Below are 7,766 nucleotides of genomic sequence, written 5' to 3' on the forward strand. Positions count from 1 at the left end.
TGGGGTCGGGGCGGCCCTGCTGGCCTCGCGGGGACTGCGCGCCCCGCTGCCCACACAGCCGCAGGCAGGAGTCGCCGGCCGCAGCTACCTAGCGGTCGCCCAGGCCGCTGCACTTCACCAGACCCAGTTTATCTCCCCGGCACTTTCCCCCAGACCGCCTGGCACCCTGCGGGCACCAGGCGCGCCGCTTCCAGGTGGCCCCGAGCCGGAGCTGCCTCGGGGTGGGAAGAACGCGCTAGCGTCTGTGTGGCTGCAGGAAGTTTCAAACATTCGTTTCATCATCTCTGGCCAACACCCTGCTCCCCTTTTAAAAAGAAATCTATCGTGCGCGTGTCCTTCTGCCCACCCCCGCCCCCCAATTTAGGCTTTGAGTGCTTTGGGCGGAAGACCAGCTGAAGGCACCTTTTGACTCAGACCACAAGTAATCACATTTTTCCCTTCCCGGGGCAGTGGCCGGAGGGCCCGAGCGGCTCAGAGAAATCAACCTCTGCGCCCCCACCTCCTGCCAGGGCATAGCTCCGGGCCAGCGCCCCGCGCTCTCTGACCTCTTCTGATGGGGTGCCCCGCCCGCGCCCCCGCCGCAACGCGCCGGGGTCTAGCTATTTCTCTGAGAATCCAGTGAGGGCTGCGGTTTCACTCCGGAATTATTCTCTACTTCCTGGGGAGGTTCCGTCCTCTGGCTGGGTAGGAGGCTGGGAAGGCGCTGGAGCCCAGGCGGAGGCTTGACAGGCATTACCTAACACGTCGGGAGCGTCAGGGCAATCTGGCGGCGAGGCAACCTCAAAATAATAGACCCGGGACTTGGGGGACTTTAAAAGCCACCTGGAAGTCTCTGCCTTGACCATGCACCGCACCGTGCCGTCTGCATATTTTCTAATGTGATGGGGGAGGGACATGTGATTTTTTTTCCCATGCAAGCCTGCATATTTTCTAGTGGGGGAGTCTATATAATTTATTGCCCGGAGTAGGACGTTTGAAAAGGAGAGCTATTTATAACTCCCACCCCACCCACCCCACATACGTGTGCCATGATTATGCCCCATGGAGTTTACTCTAGGGATTGCTAGTGCTTAGGAAGTAGGTGCCACAGGATGACATTTGGGGAAAATAATCAAAATGTGCCCTCCCCCTCCCAGGCCTGGCCCATCCCTCCATCCTGCTTCTCACAAAGCTGCCCAGAGCTCAGTCCCTGCCCCTAGGGGGCGTGTGTTCCCCCTGACTATCACCAAGACTACTAAGCAGGGTCCCCAACCCAGTCTGGTCCCCAGGGAGCTACGGGTGTGTTTCAGGCAGCCTCAGGAGCTCGCACCGGCCCTTGGCTGCCGGCTGTCCACCTCCACTCGGGGGCCACCAACATTGTTCTCTAGTAACCGGGTGGGGAGATCTTGTCCCAGCCCTGGAGGGGCCTCTGATTTCAAATGAAAATTGAGTCAAGCTTTATTTTTTTCCCCTGCTGGGTCCCAGTTTCTTCAACTGTAAAATGAGAAGCACAACCCCCTCCCCCTTCTCAGCACACGTGATTGCTGTAGAATTATATTTTCAATTCCAGGAAATCTATGAGGGCTTACTATAAGCCCAGCCCTGTGTTGGGTGTTAAGGACCAGAGCATGAGGAAGATTTGGTCTCTGCCACCCAGGAGCTCAGAGCCTGGCCCCGAAAAAGACACAGAAACACATCAGTTCATTGTGCAATAATGCAGCAATTAGGCCCTGCTGGCATCAAAGGAGCAGCAGGGAAGAAACTAGTTTTCCTGGACTTCAGGGAGTTTTCCCAGAAAATGTGATTTTTTTTCGACCTTGAATTAACCCAGAGCAAATATGCACGAAACCTACTATGTGCCAAAAGCTGGGTTTGGAGATTCAGTGATTTTAAAAATATGTGTCCTGTCTTCGTGGACCTTGAAAATGTTCTATGAGTCATAAAAAAATGAATAAGAGATTGTCGTTGGCATTTCAGGCAAAGAGAAAGAATGCGAAAGCAAAGGAGTGGGATGTTCTGAAATTTCTAGCAATTCACCATGGCTTCGGTACTGGCAGCTTGGGGACAGTGGCAGGCTTGTGCCTGGCAAAGAGGGTTGGGATCAAAATGGGGAGGGAGCCCGGGCTCCGGGTGCTGCCCCAGATAGTGGAAATTAAGGCGAGACTCAGTGGGCTGGCACTTTAGAAATACGGTGCTGGAAATTCTACAGTCTCTGTCCTGCCCAGCCTCAGAGGCCAAGTGTGTGACCCTTGGAAACTATTGCATGGTAGGGTAAATGAGAGAATTTCCCCACGCAATTTAAAATGGTTTATACCTATTTCCAGTGACTTCACTAAGGTTGCAACATATAAAACCCCATATCAGAAAGATCTGGGTGGGAATCTCACTCACTCAGTTTTTGGCTATACCATCTTGCTAAATTCCGAATATCTTGAAAATGTTGCATTATAAAGTAGATACAATCTGCAATTTTCCTAGCAGTTGAGCATTATGAAAGACTCGCAGGAAGCAGCTACTGCTTTGGGCCATCGGTTCTGCTGGAACATTCTCTATGCTGAGGCGGAACATTCTCTGCTCACCTTGCTCACTAGTTCATACATTTAGCAAACAAATGGTCCCAACTGGCTGCGTGGTAAACCCTGAGCCTGGTGCTTTGCCGGTGGGTCAAATGAATGACTGTCGGCTTTGGATAATCGCTCCTAAGTCACCTTGATCACTGCAAGTCTGCTGTGTACACAAGTAGTGACATAGTTTTTTCCCCAAACAAGTTGAAAAACGAGCCATCCCTCTGCTCAAAAATCTGCACTGCATTTGCAGAACAAGCCGTGGAGAGTGCGGCCCCGGGCCAGGGACCACAGGACTCCAGAGCACTTCATTCTCCTTGAGAGCTCTGTGAGTGGCACCTCAGAGTCAGGCAACGTGCAATCTGGTCATGCATGAACCCCTGGGCATCGGCAGGTTGGCCTGGAATTCAAGAACTTGTCAGCAATGTCACTGCCCATTCTTCTCCGACAACACACGGTCCACCTGCTGCTCCCCACCCGGTCCCACCTCTGAGGCCAGGACTGTGTCCTTCCCTCGCACCCCCTCCACGCTCAGGGCTCCCTGCTGCTCCAGGACCAACCCTACCCAAAGCTTTTCCTCCTCCCGCTCAACTTTCTACTCCATGCGCCCAGGTCTCGTCTTCGGACTTGTGACTGTCCAGGTCTGAAGTGGCATCTTTAGAATCCAGGAGGCCTGGGTGCAGTTGGCCATTAGTAAGGAATCGTGTGGTGCTGACCTGTAAGGTGCAGCCTAGTACTCCCTTGATAGGATCTCCAGATTCTTAGCATCAGAGTTAGTAAAAGTGGCCAAAAAATATCGCTCCTCTGTTCAAGATTTCAAAACCACGTAGAGGAAACTGAATCCAGATACTTCTCTGCCTTCCCAGTGTAGCAGTTCTAGGAGCTCCCTGGGTCAAAGGGAGCAAGCTACTAATCCCGCTGCTTACTTGGTTCTCGGCTACCCCCTGCTTGCCTTTCTTGAATATTCTGTTAAATCTAGAAAGGGTGTTATCATCCTCGCCCTCAGGAGAAAGAGACCAGGGAAGTCGGTTCACACCTTTTTGGAGGCCACCGGAGAGGCCTCTGGTCACGTCACACCATCCTGCGGTGGCCTCTGGTCACGACAGTGGCCTGAGAGCTGCACTGTGTCCAGGCTGGTTACCCTGAGTCGCATTATTTCTAACTTTGGCAATCATTTGTTGCACATTATTTATGCCTCTGAGAGCGAAACCAGTCACATCCTCTCTGGCTCTCATCTAGCCCTTCGAAATAGGTAACATTATCTTCATTTGACAGATGAAGGAACCAGACTCCATAAAGATTGTGAATGATTTTTCCCATAGTGGCCCTGTGTTCCATGCCTGTGCAGATTGTGTGTGTGTGTGTGTGTGTGTGTGTGTTTAGGGAGGGAAGGGACAGAGGGATGAGTCGCCTCTAGCTCGATGGTGTTTTACAACATCATAGCCCTTTCTAGAGAGGTCCAGCCATTTAATTGTGAGACCAATTTAACAATGATTTCTTTACTCATTTTCTTGTTTGTTTGTTTAAAACAGCTTGTGTTCAAAGACCAATTGTCCTCACAGTGCCCATGAAAACGAGTGATTCCTAATAGTACCTATAATTCCTAAAAGTAAAACACGCTTTTGTTTTTTGCACAACTAGACAAAAGATGTGTTTGGTTCTTGGGATAAATGATCCACGCGGACAGTCCAACATGAAATACAAGGACGTTGCCTGTGTGGCCATTTTCCCCTGGCCTGACTTTGTGGCTCTGTAATTGTTGAATGTGCACAAATGAAATGAATACAGGAACATTTTGGTGGTCACTCTTAAAACTAGAAGGGGTGGGAACTCAGTTGATGGGAATTTCCTGGGTATTATAACTGGGCTGCCTTTCCCTGGTGTCCCGCTGAGCAGCTAAAAGAGGTAAGTGAAAGCAGGAGACCCAAAGCCAGGAGCCTGAGGAGCTGTCCAGGCTCGGCTACTGTGAAAATGACCCTTCGGACGGGGCTCTGGCCCACTAGCGTGGGGTCCTGCCGTGGGCCCGGCGGACTGGAGGAGACTCAGACCCGGGTTCACTTCTCTTCCGGTCCTTCTTTCTCTCACTGCGGATCTCCTGCCCCTGGCCTCACTGTTTTCCTCCTCTCTCCCTCTCCTCTACTTCCATCTGTATCCAGACAAAGGCAACACCCTTTGGGGGGTAACAGGGGGCACAGCATTTCATTTGACTACCGTAGTAAAATTTGCGAAGCAGGAAAATAAAGGTGTCTGACAAAAAGGTGGTGTCTACAGAGTAGCAGCTTCTGAATTAGAAGCCCTGGATCTCCAGAGGGGCCTGGAGCAGAGGGGAGGGCCGCTGCCCTGTGGGGGTCTGCAGGTAGACCCCCCCAGGGAGGTGGATGGCTCTGTCTCACCCATATCTGTGCAGTTCACTTTCAAATGTGTGTGAGTGGTTTGTGGTTACTACAAATACAGATATGTAAACGAATAACCGATTTCCTTATAATTGGTTTTCTTTCCGTTTAGGGGACTGAAACATACATCCCAGTATATTTACGATCTCTAAAGGCAATAGGAGGCTTTATAGCCTTCAGGTTGGGCCCATCCTCAGAAAGGCAGAGGCTTGCTTTTCATTGGGTCATTGGTCCCTAGCCATTCAGTGGGGTCTTTAGGTGACCGGTGGCCTTGTCTGTGTGAGAGACAGGGGTGGGGTAGGAGGGATGCAGGAGGGGCCTGGGAAAGGGTTATCTGGCCCTGGGTGTGCAAACTGTAGTAACACTCAGAGCATTTGAGGGGCTAGGTATTTCTGGCAATTTCATCAAAGATTGTTAAGTCATAACATAGAAATGTTAGGATATAATACAAAATCGTTTAATAACCTCCAGAGAAATCAACACGATTCATATGTACTGTTTCCTCCCAGACAGAAAGTAATTGTCTCTCTGCCAGACTACAACTTGATGAAGTCATCCATACATGGTAAACAGGTGAACCAACTATTCTCAGAATCTGCACTGGGCCAGCACCCCTCAGGGGTGTTGGAAGAACATGACACCCACTTCTTAAAACTTGTTTTGAAGTTTGGATTTTTTTAACTTATATTTGAATATCTCATTGGATGAGCTATTCAATAAAGTGTTTAAATAACAAACAAGCAGGGAAGACCCTGAAGACTGCTGAGATAAAGGCCCTTGTTCTAAGTAGGTCTGTCTCAGACTTCCCCTCATTTGCATGATAAAAGAGTCTGCTGGCAAATCTAACCTGCAGGAGACCTGGACTCCAGGAAGGAAGCTGCTTCCTCCCTCCCAAGCGGCTCAGTGACCACAGGGACTGAGCCCGGATAGGATCAGGAAAACATAATGGAGAAAGCCGAGCTAAAACCAAACCTCAGTCCACCATCGGGTCGAGGAAAGTTGATGGAGCGTCAGCTCAGCAGCTCAGTGGCCTTACACAGGGTGGAAGAGGCCTCGCCTGCCTTCCAGCTTGGGGTGACAGTCCAGGGGCAGAGGGGGAGGAGAGGGGGGAGAGCGCACAGCTCTGAGGAGAAGTCTTCCCACCAGCCCTCAGCCCCCAGCGCAGACTTGTGAATGTCTCCCCCTGCCTCCACCTCCTCCACTTCTCTCCCTGCCTCTCCCTCCTCTTCCCCTCCCAGGTGACCCTCTGCCACACAGTAAGGGAAGATTTAGGCCTCCAGCCTCCCCTGCGGCCGCCTGGTGCAGATGCCAGGACCCCTGGCACAGGTGCCCAAGCAGAAAGCTCAGCTGGTGCCGGGACCAGGAAGCTGCCGCTGCAGGTCGGGTCGGACCCCTCAGGTCTGGAGTAGGAGCACATTGCTGCGTCCACTCACTAAAATTCCTTGGGCGCTCCTGTGAACCTGGCCAGCGGGCACTCGGGAAGGCCCTTTCCTTTATCGCCCCTGCTGCCCGGACCCAAACCCGGCTCTCTGAAAAAACTGTCACCCTGAAGCCTGTAAGAAGCCCTAAGTCCCCAGCTGGTGAGAGAATCTCCCCACAAAGCAGGCCAGAAAGGTCTGGACAGAGCATGCTAGAGTTGGGGTGCCGGCCATGTCAGAGTGGGGTAGTCACCGAGAATCATGACTGGGTCTCCTGCAGGGGGAAAGGGGCTTTTGTGATGAGCATCCTTGCCTGGGCCCAGGGGAGGGGGAGGAGCGTGATGCCCTTGTTTCAGCCTCCACTTGTAAAAGGTGACCCCAAAACACAGTAATCAAGAGATAATATTTGAACGTGATATGTAAAACAAAGCATAAAAATTAAAGCCAAAAGCGTTTTCCATGGAACACATCCAGACCTTAAGTCCCGACGAGTTCCTCCCACTGGTGTTCTCTTGCCTGGGGACTGTTCCTTGGGACGGGAAAGAGAGAAAGGAGCAAACAACAGGGTTGTTTCGTTTCTGCATTTGGTTCAAGCCCAGCCCCGTGCAGGGGCTTCACCCCTTCCTCATGATCACCGTGAGATAAGGGCCTGCCTCACCGCATTATCGGAAGACAGGCACAGCCAGGGTGAGTCTTGATGAGCATGTGGGGCCCGGGGTGCAGGGGGCCTGCACTCAGTGAGCCTGCCCCCACGCAGTCTCTGCTGGTAGCTGACTGACTCCTTGGTGGTCTGTCAGGCCGCCATAATGAAAACCCACTGGAGGCGGGAGAGCAAGGTGCAGGCAGGTTTGCTTCATCCCGAGGCCTCTCCTGTCTGGCCTACGGCCACCTCCTCACTCTGTCCTCCTGCGGCCTTTCCTCAGGGCCTGGTCACGCCCAGGTCTCTTTCTCCTCTTCCCAGGGCACCGGGCCTGTTGGATCAGGGCCCATCCTTATGACCTCATTGAACTTTGTCTCCAAACGCTTCACCACGGAGTTAATGGCTTCAGCACAAGAATTTAGGGAGGACATTCTTCATAACAATTAAGGTGTAACCATCACGCACCCCGAGATTTTACTGTTCACATCAGTCAGAGCCTACCTCACCCTCAGAATGTATGAATTTACAGAAAGTGACCCAACTTATAAAGCTAAAGTTATAAAATAGAAATGTAGTTAGGATAAGGGACTTTGCTTGCTCCCTTAGAGTCATCCCTGGCACAAAAGAGGGGCTATATCCCTGTCTGATTATGTTCACAAGCTCTGGAGAAGGAAAAAAATCCCTCCCGTCAGGAGATGAAACAGGGAAAACCTTTCTGCAGGTGAAGAGGAAGGTGGCTTCTAGAAGCTGCTGCGTCGAGCCCGGGGGGGTG

Source organism: Condylura cristata, unplaced genomic scaffold (assembly GCF_000260355.1).
Source record: "Condylura cristata isolate star-nosed mole 26May11 unplaced genomic scaffold, ConCri1.0 scaffold00020, whole genome shotgun sequence".
Taxonomy (NCBI): Eukaryota; Metazoa; Chordata; class Mammalia; order Eulipotyphla; family Talpidae; genus Condylura; species Condylura cristata.